We start from the raw sequence: 15,244 nt of genomic DNA on the forward strand, positions 1-15,244 counted from the left end.
CCGTGGTCACTCACCATGGTCAGTCTCCATCATCACTGGGTGCAGACCTTCTGTGCATGCTATTCTCTGGATCTGGAACGTTCTCCCTGCCCCTTTCCTAGCCCTCTGCCCTGATAAGTTCTTCTGATCCCTTAGGAGTTAGCATTAACATTATCCCTCTAGGGAAGGCTTTTTGACTGTCCCACACTGAGTTAGGTCACCCTGTTTCATGTTCTCATTGTATCCCTGTAAAACTTCATTAGTGCCATTTAGGAGAGCATTTGTGACAACTCTCCCTCGCTGAGGCATTCCACCTAATGAAGGCAGAGGAACGTGAAAGATCTAAAGTCACTGTCAGAAACAGACCTCCAGGACCCGTGTCACCCTCGGACACCAGATCTGATAAATGAAAAGCTTATGAAGCAGTAGTATTCCCATAGTCAAGATATGATCTTCCTTGACTAGAGAGATGACACGGTGGGTGAAGGGGCTTGCTGCACAAACATAAAGACCTGAGTTTGTATCCCAGAACCCAGGGAAAGGTAGGCTGTGACCTTAGAGCTAGGGAGAAGCTGCAAGGATGTGAATTTAGAGGGATTCTGGGGCTCACTCGCCACCAGCCTAGTTCTAGCTCAATGGTTCTCAGCCTTCCTAATGCTGAGCTCCTTTAGTGCAGTTCCTCCTGCTGTTGTGACCCCCCAACCACAAAATCACTTCATTACTACTTCCTAGCTGTAATGTTGCCACACTTGAGTTGTAACGTAAATATCTGATATGCCAGGTATCTGGTATGCAAACCCCTGGGACCCACAGATGGAGAACTGCTGTTCTAGGTTCAGGGAGAGTCCCTTCCCCAAGGGAACAAGGTGACAAATTAGAGTGGAATACTCAGAATTTCCTCTGGACTCCAACTTCCACAAAGATGCACGTGCCTATGATCGGTGGCTCCCTTCCTACCAAGGCACAACATGCATCTCCATATGGGAAAATATCACACAAATGCAAATTCTCTGTTGTTTTGCTTGAGACAGGGCCATCTTATATAGCCCAGGCATATAAGAACTCATGATTTTTCTGCCTCTATCTCTCCAGTGTGCTAGGGCTACACCAGCTAGGACTTAAAAAACAAGAACCTTTCTATTCCATTTATGATTGGGGTGGGGGTACAACTTTCAGGTGTTGGTTCTTCTCCTTCCACCATGTGAGCTCCAGGGCTCGAACTCAGGTCGCCAGGCTTAGTGTGGCAAATGCTTTACCCATTGAGCTATCTCCCAACCTTAGACCACTACTCTTAAAAAAAAAAAAAAGTCTTAAGGCAGCTGGATGTAATGGTACATGTCTTTAGTTGTAGCAGTCAGGAGACTGAGGCAAGTGGACTTCTGAGAGTTTCAGGCCAGCCAGTTCAAAAGAAAAAAGTCTTAGGGAGGGGTGGTTTAGTGGTTAAGCGCTCCTGCTGCTGTAGCAGAGCACCTCCAAGGCGGCTCACAACTGTCTGTAACTCTAGCCCCAGGGGATCCTCATCTATGGGCACCAGGCATGCACATGATAAAGACATACATGGAGGCAAATCACACAAACACATAAAATTAGATAACAGGTGTGCGCCACCACCGCCCGGCAGATTCTTTTCATTTTTACACTCTAAAATTATCCTGAAACTTTGAAAAGTGAAAAGCTGTTGTGTGCCAGGATTTGCTTCATGTCTATGTCACCAGACAGCCTGTTAGCTTCATGGAGTCCGAGGCCACAAATCCTGTCTTGTCATTGTTATCTCCTGACGTGATGTACCCAGTAAATATGTGCTGATAAACAGATACAGTTACAGATATTGGAGACATGGGGAGTCATGGAAGGATGTGGAGGGAATGGGGGAACATGGGAGACATGGGGGGTCGTGGGAGGACATGGGGGCATGGGGGATGTCCATGATGCATTAACTGACAAAATAGGACATGTGAGGCCAGTTTTATAGCTGGGTTGGCATGACATCCTGGGCTCATTCATTCTCCAGCACTGACTAGACCATCAGGAGATGGAGGCAGGAGGATCAGAAGTTCAAGATTACCCTCAGCCACACCAAAGTCAAGGCCGGTCTGGGTTTTGTGAGATGGTGTCTGAAAACAAAGAAAATTTAAACAACCAAAACCTATGACACAAAATAACTCCTATGATCTGGGGATAAGAGCACAGCCCTGTAATCTTAGTAATTAAGAGGCAGGAAGATTGCCAAAAGTTGAGACTAGCCGGGCCGCGGTGGTGCACGCCTTTAATCCCAGCACTGGGGAGGCAGAGGCAGGTGGATTTCTGAGTTCGAGGCCAGCCTGGTCTACAGAGTGAGTTCCAGGACAGCCAGAGCTACACAGAGAAACCCTGTCTCAAAAAACAAACAAACAAACAAAAAGTTGAGACTAGTCTGGTCTATCCAGTGAGTTCCAGGCCAATCAGAGCCGCAAAGCAAGACCAGTCTCAAACGTAATTGCTTAATTAATTACAATTTAAAAGTAAACAAAAGCAAAAATACCTATGCCAATATTTGCTTAAATAAAAAGAACATAAAGAAGAGGGTCTCATTCACCTTTAATCTCAGCACTCAGGAGGCAGAGGCAGGGAAATCTCTGTGAGTTCGAGGCCAGCCTGGTCTACAGAACGAGTTCTAGAACAGCCAAAGCTACACCGAGAAACCCTATCTCAAAAAGAAAAAAAAAAAAAAAAGATTCAGAAATGAACTGGGGACAGTGGCTGTCACTGAAAGAAATAGTCAAACGTGATCTTTATTTTGGTCTTAAAAAAACAAAACAAAACAAACCCTTTGTGCTGCACCTGGGTCCCTACACACAGACCTGGAGCCAGTCTCTGTGGGGCAGGCAGCCGATGCAAGAGTGTGAGCTCGGCAAACTGGTACCAGGATGCAGGATAGCCACAGGCAGCGCAGGGACACAGTACTGAATGGAGGCAGTAATCCCCCTCCATTTCTCAGCTCTGTGACCCAGGCAGCTTATGTTTCCTGAGCACATCTTCTAACCTGGCACATCTGTTCCCAGGAGGTCGGAACTCACGGCCATTTGTTGTGTGGTTCACAGGAGTTTTTCCTCTCACAGTTCTGGAGCCTTCTGAGGCTAAGATTGTAGTCCAGGGTACACCACTCTGAATGTGTTGTGGGAGACGTCTTCTTGCCTCTTCTGAGCTTCTAGCACTGTGGCTCTCAACCTTCCTAATGCTGTGACCCTTTAACACAGTTCCTCATGTTGTAGTGACCCCCGAACCATAAGATTAATTTTGTTGCTATTGCATAACTGTAATTTGTTCCTGTTATTCCTGAATTATAATATTAATATCTGTGTCTTCCTATGGTTTTAGGAGACCCGTGTGAAAGGATCGAACTCCAGGAGATCTCAGCCCACAGGTTGAGAAGCACTGCTCTAGAAGCTCTTGGCAATTTTAGTATTCCTTTCTTATAACCGAAACACGTCCACCCCTACCTCTGTGTTTCTAGATCTAAATCTTCTTCATATGCTCTTTCTAATCCAGTATGGCCATATCTGATTCTTTCTTCTTCCTCTCCTCCTCTTCTTCTTGAGTCTCACATAGCCTAGGCTTTGAACTGACTATACTGTCAAAGATGACCTTTGAACTTTTGCTCCTCAGATCTCCACCTCCTGAACCTTGGACTTACAGGTACATTGCACCATGTTGAGTTTATGTGGTGCTGGGGACAGAGCCCAAGGCTTTGTGCATATTGGGAACAATGCTCTACAAACTTAGGGATGGCCACCGCTCAGATGTCATCTGATTTTGATTATACCTTTGTTTTGTTTTGTTTTGGTTTGGGTTTTTTTGTTGGTATTGTTTTGTTTTGTTTGCTTGTTTTTTTGGTTTTTCAAGACAGGGTTTCTCTGTATAGCCCTGGCTGTCCTGGAACTCACTCTGGCCTTGAACTCAGAAATCTGCCTGCCTCTGCCTCCCAAGTGCTGGGACTAAAGGCGTGCGCCACCACTGCCCAGCTTAATTACACCGTTGAAGCTGTTTCCAAATAAGTTATACTCTACAGGTAAAGGGGTTTAGGTCCTGAATATCTAATCTAATCTAATCTAATCTAACCCAATCTACCACCGATACCCATTTTCTATCACTGCCTATGGTGTGTCTCAAAAACGTAAGAAGCTGTTTAAAGTAACATTGTATCTACTCACAATTCAGGACTCAACAGTTAGGGCTGGGCTCAGCTGGAAAGTTTTGCTGATTTCTCCTGAGGTCATTAGCATGGGTTTTTTTATTTGTTTGTTTGTTTGTTTGTTTGGTGTGTGTGTGTGTGTGTGTGTGTGTGTGTGTGTGTGTGTGTGTGTGTGTGAGCGTGTGTCTCCTTCACAGCCTCTCAGGCTCTCCTGGTGGATCAGATGAGGCCTATGCACACACAGCTAGACAGAGGATAAAAGCATACGCTTCCGTGCCTGCTGACCCTTCCAGCCTGACTGGGCTGCTGTAGGTTTTTATGGTTCATGAAAGCAAGGCAAGTTCAAATTCAAAAGACTCAACTCTGTAGAAGTGGCAGAGGAAGATTACAAAGGGGCCTGCATATGGCAGTAGTGGAAGTACTGAGCCATCTTTACAAATGATCTCCATTGTGAATGGCAGAGAGCATGACTCCCATGCCCTAGGCCCCTGGTGGCCCCAATCAGAGACTAGGATCATAATTTAAGTATAAAGCAAAGATGGCACAACCTCAAACCCTGAAGAAACAGCTCAGATTCATATGCAATGTTCGCTGAGGCAAGATATTTTATGACAAGAGCTGGTAGGGAAATTAGACTGGAGTTACTCCTTGGCAGAGTCCCCTGTCCCTCCCTTCCTGCTGGGTGAGCACTCTGCCCCTTTCCCCAGTGACTGCTCCGCAGAGCTCTGGCAGGCCACACTGAAGTAGGAGGGAAAGCCCTGGGGGTATATATCGGATGTCATAGGAGGTGAAGTCCTGGCTGTACTATTCACTGTGTGACTTTGAGCCTGTTTCCTCATCTGTGAAATGTGGGCTCTCGGAGCTTTCATAAGAACCAAGAATGCTTTGCCAATGCTGCAATCATCTCTGAGGACCACACAGCCCCTGGCTCGCTCATGCATGCATGCATGCATGCAATGGTCAACCTTGTCTGCCGAGAGCAACATACTCTTCCTAGGACTTTTCTCTGCCTTCTTCATCCTCTGCCAATCCTCTCAAGCCTGAGCTTTGAATGAGAACGCCATCTTCTTAGTTATCCTTTCCACTGTGGATCTTACATTTCTCTCCTGAGGTTAAAACTTTCTTTTTAATTATATTAAAATTTAATTCTGCCGAGCAGTGGTGGCACACGCCTTTAATCCCAGCACTTGGGAGGCAGAGGCAGAGGCAGAGGCAGGCGGATTTCTGAGTTCGAGGTCAGCCTGGTCTATAGAGTGAGTTCCAGGACAGCCAGGGCTACACAGAGAAACCCTGTCTTGAAAAAAACCAAAAAAATAAAAAATAAAAATTTAACTTTAATTCTTATTGGCTGAAGTGTCTTTCATTTTTAAAATTAGGTATATATGTGCTGGCGGAGGAGTGTGTGCATGAGGGCAGATCCCATAGATCTAGAGGAACACGCTGGATTCAGAGTCCCTTGTGAGCAGCCACACCAGGTAAACCTGGAGTGAACTCTGGTTTACCCCTGAGTCATTCTTCTGCCTGACTTTTCTTTTCTTTCTGTCTTTCACTCATGTGTCCTACCTTCCTTACTTTCTTTTCTTTTCTTTTACTTTTTTTTTTTTGCATTCCCCTAAGATGGGGACTGATCTGATCTCAGGGATTCCTGCACACCATCTACCACTGGACCACATCCCTAGCTCCTTCCCTAAGGTTTCTCAGTGTGAATGGTCAAAGTACGGGAGGTTTTAGAACCAGGAACCTCTAACTGGTTATGTGTCTCTCCATCCTGGGGAGGAACCAGAACAGGAACGGAAGAGGCCACTGAATCCTGGGGCTGGGTCAGGCCAGCTCCCAGCTGTTTCTGAAGGCTTTTTCTAAAGAAACTTCCACTTAACATAAACTTGCAGTGAAAGGAATTTTCACTAAGACAGTTGGTTTGTTCAACGTTTATTGAGCAATTCAACCTGGCCTGCCCTAGACACACAGCAGAGACATCGTGAGTCCTTTCCCCTGAAGAAAGAACAGGCTGGGAGTGTGAAAGGAGCTGTCACTCAGAAAGGACATGCTGAACTCAGGGGAGGCTGCAAAGGCCTTGTGGAGGGAATGCCTTAAGTCTGTGGATGAGTCTCTTTGGCAGTGGTGAAATTCAAAGTGAGAAGTCTCACAAGAGACAGGAAATGTTCTGTTTTTATTTTTATTCGTTTCTTTCTCTTCCCCCTTCCCTTTCTCCCTTTTGCTCCAGACCCACTCGCTCTGCCCCTGCCCCTCCCTTCACTCCAGGCCTTTCCCTGCTCACTCTGGGACTTTCTTTTCTTTCCCTCTCTCTCTTTTTTAAGATTTATTTATTTATTTTTATGTATATGAGTACACTGTAGCTGTACAGATGGTTGAGCCATCATGTGGTTGCTGAGAATTGAATTCAGGACCTCTGTTGGCTTCAGTCCCCCCTGCTTGCCCTGGTCAACCTGGCTCGCTTAGACCCAAAGATTTATTTATTATCATAATATCTAAGTACACTGTAGCTGTCTTCAGCCACACCAGAAGAGGGTGTCAGATCTCATTACGGATGGTTGTGAGTAACCATATGGTTGCTGGGATTTGAACTCAGGACCTCTGGGGGAGCAGTCAGTGCTCTTAACCGCTGAGCCATCTCTCCAGCCTTCATTTATTTCTTAACAAAATCAAACCAAATAGGGTCTCATGTAGCCCAGATTAGCTCCTGATTCTCCAAGTAGCTAGGGATGACCTTGAATGCCTGATCTTCTTGCTCAGCCTCCTGTATGCTGGGGTTACAGGTGTGTGCCCTCATAGCCATTTTTGGGGGGATTCTGAGGATCAATCCTGGGCCTTACGCACAGCTACATTCTCAGCTTAGAGACTAGAATGGTTCAGAAAAGCCTTGCTAGCTTCTGTGAGGGTGCAGAAAATGGAAAGACAGTGCCTTGCTTGGAACTGGGGTGTCCTCATGGACTGGGGCTCAGGTAGAGAAGAATAGCGGATCATTTTATGCTTTGGTTTTCTTGTTTCAGTTTGGCTTGGGTTTGCTCTTGTTTCCATTTGATTTTCCCCAGATTTTTTTTTCTTCTGGCTTATGAGGGCAGTAGCTCTTGTGGAGGTCGTGGGGCAGCACCAACAGTCTAAACAGTTGTCGGTTCCGTCCTACAGAGCTGCGTGAGATGGATTCTGACCACCTCGCTGTGATTGGCGCAGCTCAGGAAGCAGTGCAGCTTGACACAGAGCTTGGGAAGCACACCCCCATTGAAGGCGCTTGCTTTGCAAACATCCCTGATTGCTGCGACCTCTACAGTCCTCTGAATGACGAACAACTTCATGGCCTCGTCCTTGGGCACACACGGGTCAACATCACTGCACAAGGTTGAGGCCCTTTTTGACGTGATCGCTGTTTCTTTTTCCTGTCTGTCTGTCTCTCTCTCTCTGTGTCTCTCTCCGTGTCTCTCCGTGTCTCTCTCTGTCTCTGTCTGTCTCTGTCTGTCTGTCTGTCTCTCTCTCTCTCTCTCTCGTCACCTTGTAGCCAAGACCTGAAAAGTCTTGTGGGTTTTGTTTTCTTTTACTTTCTGTATACGTGTGTTTTATCTGCATGTATGTCTGCATACCACATGTATGCCTAGAGCCTGTGGAGGTCAGAGAGAACTTTGAATCCCTAGAACTAGAGTTACATACAGATGGTTGTGAGCCTGCCCTGTGCAGAAGCAGAAAGGACTCGTAACTGCTGAGTTATCTTTCTGTTCGTTTGTTGTTTGTTTTTACAGACTTATCCTATTTTTCATCACATGAAAAATAAGATCTTGTTTTCTTAAGTAATTGCAGAGTGACAGACACCAGAGTAAGGACTTAATGAACCAGGCAGAAGGACCCTTCATCTAAAGCAGCCAAAGAATCGAATGATTAGAAGGGAGCATAAGAGAACGAGGTTAGCTCAATGCAAAGGGATTACCAGGACACATGTACTCAGAGGCATTGTTAAAGACCAAGGACAACACAGATGCCACCGTGAGGCAGTGTGAACAGGTGAGGCGTGAAATGCACATAGCCAGAAAGGCGGCGAAGATTCAGTTCCATCTTCCTGGATATGGCCCTGTTTGCCCATCCAACCCACAAGGCACCGGGTTCAGCTTCTGCAATAAGAGGCAGTATGATGCCCCAAAATGTTTGAAACCAGACTGTGATAGCCCTGAGGACAAGATCTTCCTTGTTCCTGTGGCAGACCCAGCTCCAGCCTAGTCCTGGCATTGGGTAGAGGCTGGCAGTTAAGAGTTGCTAGCAAATAAATGGCTTCAGAACTTTCCAGAAAGCTAGTGGCTGATAGAACCAAGGAATTCCTTAGACCAGAGTACAGAATTGCAGGAAAGCACCAAAGGACACAGCAAGCTCAGACCAGGAGAGTTTGATCTCTGTGTCGAGCTCAGAGATGGAGGAGGACCCAGTAGGGTATCAAAGCTATTATACCAGAGCTACAAGGAGGTCCTGGTCCTGGATAGGAGGAACTCATGGGCAAAGGACTAAGGGTAAACTAGGAACCTAAGACCTGTGCAACCATAGAAAGGCTCAGTAGGGCCTGGGAAGATAGCTCTGTCAACTTGGGGCCTGGACTTTGATCTCTAAAACTCATGTTTAAAAAGTTGTGCATAGAGCCAAGCATGGTGATTCATGTTTTTAATCCCAACACTCAGGATGCAAAGGCAAGCTGATCTCTATGAATTTGAGACCCAACTAGACTACAAAGCAAGTTCCAGATTAGCCAGAGCTATAGAGCGAGGGAGACCCTGTCTCAAAAAGAGACAGGGGTGGGGGGAGAGGAGAAGGAGGAGGAAGGGGAAGGGAAGAGGAGAAAGAAGAGGAGGAAGGAGAGGAGGAAGAAGAGGAGGAGAGAGCTATGTGTGGAATGTACGTGTAACCCTAGGGTTGGAGAAGCTGAGAAAGGTGGGTTCCTGGGGGCTCACGTGGCAAGCTTTAGGCCAGAGAGAAACTAGTCTCAAAAAAAAAAGATGGTGTTTGAAGAGGCTGATTTTTGGCTTCCACATATGTTTGCATGTACATTAGCATCTGCTCTCACTTGTGTTCCTACACCAACCACACACACACACACACACACAGAGCAAAAGATCTGAGGTCTGGTCCAGCTATCACTGGAATGTTCATTATGGTCAGGCCTTGTATCCAGGCTCAGTAAAAGTCCAAGAACTGAGTGGCCAAGATCCATACTTGGGAACCTGAGTCAGCCCTGGCAGAGTTGGTAGATACTGCAATCGGGTGGGCAGGAGCTATAGGCAGGGTCCCTGCGGCTTGTCAGAATGTCGCCACCTGGGCCCTTTCAGCTGGATGCTGGGTTGGTAGGGGAAGAGTACAAGTAGGAGCAGAGCTGTAGGCAGCTTTGGGTCTGACAAGGTCAGAGCTACTCCTGTTCTGGAAAAAAGAAAGTCAGAGTAAACATCTGGCCCGTAAGTACCATGAACAAGCACTCAAGGGCTTGAGGCACTGGAAAAGGGTCAGAAGTGTGGCCAGAAAGGAAGTCGAAACCATCAAAGAAAGCCAAGAGTGTTGAAGCAGGGTTGAATGCTACCTTGGCTGTATGTGTGACACTAGAGAGGAGATGTAGGTGGGAGTGCAGTCAGGCCCACCATCCATGATTCCAAGCCCACCACACCTTGCACCGTGCTCGCTCTTTAAAACCTTTGACTCAAACTCCCAACAGCAACCCCCGTGAAGGCCGAGGGGCCTCCAAGAACAGGAGCAGGCAAGAAGCCTGTGCATCTTCATCCCTAGACACATCTCTTCTTGTAGGTTGACTACTGGGCAGTAAACCGTGAGGATAATGAAACCCAGAATCCCAGGATGGAGGAGGAGGCTGCGTGGCTAGCAAGCTTCTAACCTTTTCTAGAATGGAATTCTCTTTAGTAATATAGTGGGTTCTCAAGCAGCTAGGTCTGGCCTGTAGGTCTGCCCCACCCTGCCTGATCCTCCCAAGCCCTGGCTTCCCGTTGGGCTGGTCCTACCAAGGTAGAAGGCTCCAGGGCCATATTTTGGGCCCTTCCCTCCCCTATACCTGCGTCAAGGACTCTTTCTGCCTTCCACCCTAGTTTTAAGGAGGGTGCTCACCGGAGGCTTGGCTCCTCATCAACAACCCAAGGCTCCCCAGCCTCATCATCTGTCAGGCAGATTGGGCTTGGCTGTGCTTCTGATCCAAGTTCTGTCGGATCTCCACCACTGCCTACCTCAGCACCCTCCAGTGATGTGCAAGTTCCCAGGACCCACCTTAATGCCCCTCTGCCCAGCTCCAGTTGGTAGAGACCAAGCACATGTGCAGGGCAGGAGCGTGAGACTTCCTAGCCTTTCCTTCCTTGAGCCGACCCCTCAACTACCCCCTCACTTCATTCCTATGGAAAGACCAAGCCATGATTTATAACACTTCCTCTGAACTCTTAGGAGGAAGATTTTTATAAAGCAGGGACTTGATGACTGGTAACACCATGCTCTGAAGGTTGCTGTAGTTTGCAATTAGTTCCTCACCAAAGCAAGAAAGAATAATAACATCAGCAACAGGCCTGGGGGGTTGGGAGAGGAGCAGGGAAGCACCTTGAAAGCCAATTTTTTTATATTTAAAATGTTTTATTTTAAAATATTTTTATTATTTTTAATGATGTGTAGAAGTGTGTCTGCATGTAGTGTCATGTAAATCCAGGTGCCTGCAGAAGCCAGAGCCATTGAATCCCCTGGAGTTACAGCTACGAGGGCTGTGAGCCACCAGCTGTGGGTATTGGGAACTGACCTCAGGTCTTCTGGAGGAAAACAATTGCTCTTAACCTCTGAGTCATCTTTCTAGCCCCATAAAATGTTTTACATTTTTGTGGCTGTCTCTCTTGCATGTATGTCTGTGCACAATTTGCATGCCCCATCCCTGTGTTGGGCATAAGAGAGCCCTGGATTCCCTGGAATTGGAGCTACTGATGGTTGTGAGCTGCCCAATGGGTGCTGAGAATGGAACCTGGATCCTCTATAAGACTGCCAGGTGCTCTTAACTGCTGAGCCATCTCCCCAAGGCCAAGCATCATTGTCAGGAGCTACTGGACTGCCATGAACAGTAGACTGTAGCAGCTCTTGGCAGTTTTCCCTGGGGCTGGAGGCAGATGATAAAACCCACAGTATAGGAGCAGATGCGCCCGACAGAGGAAGCAGAGACTCTATAGGAAACACAGAGCTGAGGCTGGGTACCTGGGAGCAGCCAGAAGATCTCACAGTGCAAGAACATCCAGTAGGTGCAGATGAGTTGGCTGCATAAGGAAGGAGAGGGAGGACAGGAAATGGACCAGGCTGATCAAGAGACCAGCAGAATTTCTATACAGCTAGAGTGAGGAGAGCATGGGTAGGACAGGCAACCCTCAGGGAACGCCCAAGGTTTAAAAGAAGACTCTTTGGCCAAGTGGTCATTTGATAAAGGGGGGGTATGGCTTACCATTGAGGATCCTGGTCATGTCTCAAGAGAATACCCTTGAATGCTCACTCCTGCTTTGACCCCATGAGCTTTCGATATGACTGAATCTGACACACACACACACAAGAGGGGGGAGTATTGGATGTGTATGAGTGGTTTGCTTACATTCATGCCTATGTACCATGTGTCTAAAGTGCCAAGGGGCCCAGAAGAGGGCATCAGGTGCCCTAGGACTGGAGTTATAGTCAGTTAGGAATCACTGGGGATCAAACCCAGGTCTTCCATAAGAGCAGCCAGCACTCTTAACCCCTGAGCCCACTCTCCAACCCTACATGGCTGAACCTTTAAAGCCACTAGAGTGAGTTCTATCAGCTGTTCATCTGTCCTCCTGGGACAGAAGTGGCAATCCTGTATACTTCACTTTCTTAACCATGTAAGGAACTTATTTTGCAAGTAAGTGTCTGGAGCTCAAACTGACCCAAGAATTTGACTGAAGTCACACAACACATCAGACACAGAGGAGGTTCAAGCCTGTCTAATATCCAAACTCTGGGTAATGTAAATAGTTGACATATGCTTGTCACACATATATTCAACAGATTCCCTGGGCATGTAAACTTGGAAAATGCTGGTTTCAGTGAACTTGAGCAGACTCTTTTCACAGCATGGAGAAAAACTTTAGGCCATGGACTCTTGTCCCAGTTGGAGCTGCTGTCTCTTAGAAGCACACTTCAGGACCTCCTGTCCTGTAAGGTCAGAGGTGGGGCACTGGAGGCCTCTTACTTCAAGCTGTTTATATTCCCACTTTACAGCTATGGCTCTCCCCACAACACATACACATCTTATGTGTGAGGAGGGGGGGCTGATTTTTAATTAGGCTTGGAAGAATCTTGGGTGAAGGATAGTGGGGAAGCCAAACACCTCTGACCCTTAGTTGTCACAAGAGATACCTTCATTCCACGTACAGGGCCTAAGGCCTTGATCATCTATAGTGACATGTCTTTGGGACCCTGCCAGACAACAAAGCCATTTCATGTATTAAAGTTTGTTTGGAAGGGACTTGTGGATGTGGTATCATTTTAATAAAAAGCTGAGAGATAAAGAAGCAGAGTTGAGGTGGAGAGAAAAGAGCCACATTTAGGGGAAAGAGCACACTCACGTAGCCCAGTCCTGCGAGAAGCCAGGAACAGGAGCTGTTCTTGATGCAGCAAAGAACTGGATTTGGATCTGCAGGCATGAGAACTATGGGAGATGCTTGAGGCAGAGGTCGTTTGATGCAATCTCTGAGTAGGGACTGGGATATGAGTCAGTTGGTAGAGTGCCTGCCCTTTATGCACAAAGACCTGGCTTGGGTCCCCAGTATCACAGACACAGAGACTGGAGGTTCATGCCTATAATCCCAGCACCTGAGTCAAAACGTTCTCTGCTACATAGCACAGTCGAGGCCAGCTTGGAGGCCACACACACACACACACACACACACACACACACACACACACGCACAAACTCTTAAGGCGCACCCCCCCCCAGCTTCTCTCTCATTTCTTAATGGAATGCCAGCTTGCACGCAGCTATTCCATATCTTGCCTTTTCTCCCCTCCTCCCCTCCTCCAAAGCCTCTTTGGCCCAGCGTCTTTGTCAGCAGTGTTTCCTTAGGTTCTCCTGTATGAAGCATCTTTCTGTAACTTCTGCTGAAGAATAGCTTCCGTGGACACCACGGAATGTCTGGTTATTGAGAAAGTGTGGACAGATGACCTTCCCCCCTGAAGAGTGCCATTGGCACACTTCCCTCCACCCTTTCTGCCTCCTGAGATCAGCCTTCCTGAAGCCCATCCCTTCCGGGGAATGGGGCATGCCAGTAGGGTCCCCAGGGACATTCTCCCCAGCTATGTTGGACACTTCCCCACCCTCTAGAGTAGATGCCAGAAGAAGAAGGGCAAGTGGAAATGGGGGTGGGAATCGGGGTGGGGACAGAGTGGAGACAGAGGACAGGGTCTGACTGAGGCCTGTGACCCCCGCTTCCCCCAACCAATGCTTGGCATGAATAAGGTCAGTGGATGGAGTAATGCTGGTTTCTTTCTGGCTTCCAGGGCTCTGGTTGGATTACTCCTTTGATGTGTTTGTCCTTTGGCCTCAAAGGGGTGGCTTCAACTTGGTAGCTCATGATAGCCTTAAGTACAGCAATCCAAGGTCACCAGGCCCTCTTTCTAACACAAGTCCCTTTCTCCCTTGGCTTTCAGGAAAGACCGAAGCCCCAGAGCCTCGTTAATCTGTTGTCAGAGTCCCTGATGGCATGCTAGGTATTTTTACAATTGTTCTAAAATTCCATTATCTCTGCCGTCCGGGTTGCGCAGTGGCCGCCGTTGGCTGACTACGTGACCGACCACCAATGATTCCCTCCAGGGAATGCCAGGCAGAGCTCCCTGGGCTGCTGGCCATCATCCAAACATGCTCCTCTCCGTGGAAAAGAAGTGATGTCATACACGGAAGGGGTGGTCTCCACGCACAGGATACCTGTAAACACCGAAGCATGTTTCAAAGAAAAACAAAAGTCAAATTACAGAGCTGCGGAGCCGGGAGGGGCTCGGCGTCCACTTTACTCGTTCTCTCAAGGCAGCCCGTGCTACACCGGGTCACTTCCCACTCACCTGTGTGTGTTATTATCTGCTCAATTCATCTAGAAAATATTTACTGACCAACAAGTATTCTAGATGCTTGGGCGACATCCAGAAACGGAGATGAGCCTCTCCCCTCCCAAGGGCTTGTGTTCCGTGGAAAGATCATTGGTAAAAGGAGAAGGCAGAAAATGTTAGAAGGTGATATGCGCGAGACAGACGAGCCAGGTGAAGTGAAGCTGGGGAGAGCCAGCAGAGGACACCTCTGTGGAACATTCCAGAAGAAGCAGTTAGAGAGCGGCCGGTCAGGAACAGGCGAGAAGTAGAGCAGAGAGAGAGAGGAAGCCGGCGGCAGCGGGAGAAGCCTAACCAGCTCACAGTGAGGACTTAGGATGTTAGGAGAGCCAGACAGGAGCCAGCGAGGGAAGGGGAGTGGCACGCTTGTTCTTTATTCCCAGGGGAGCACCTAGAAGGTGAGGTCTACCTGCAACTCCATGTCTACACAAGGTCTGATGAGAGTGCAAACGTCCTGGGGCCTGGAGATGGCTCAGTGGGCAAGAGAGCGAGCTGAGCAAGCATAGAGATTCACGTTTGAACCCCCGGCACCCATGTAGAAGGCAGGTATCGCCTCTTGCATATCTGTAACTTCAGTGCTGTGGAGAGCAACAACAGGACAATTCCAAAGGCTTGCTAACCATCAGTCTAGCTCCAGGTTCAGTGAGAGAGCCTGTCTCAAGGGAGTAGGGCAAAGGGTGCAAATACATGAGCATGAACACGTACACACATACATACATACATACAAACACACATATACACATACATACATACATACAAACACACATATACACACATACATACATACATACATACAAACACACATATAAACATACATACATACACACATATACACATACATACATACACACACACACACTCCACACATAAATACACCATTTACTCACAAAAATACACATGCACACACACACACCACACAAATATACTCCACACATACATACACAAAAATATACCACATTCTCGCAGACATAA

The sequence above is a fragment of the Mus caroli genome, chromosome 9, assembly GCF_900094665.2.
Source record: "Mus caroli chromosome 9, CAROLI_EIJ_v1.1, whole genome shotgun sequence".
NCBI lineage: Eukaryota > Metazoa > Chordata > Mammalia > Rodentia > Muridae > Mus > Mus caroli.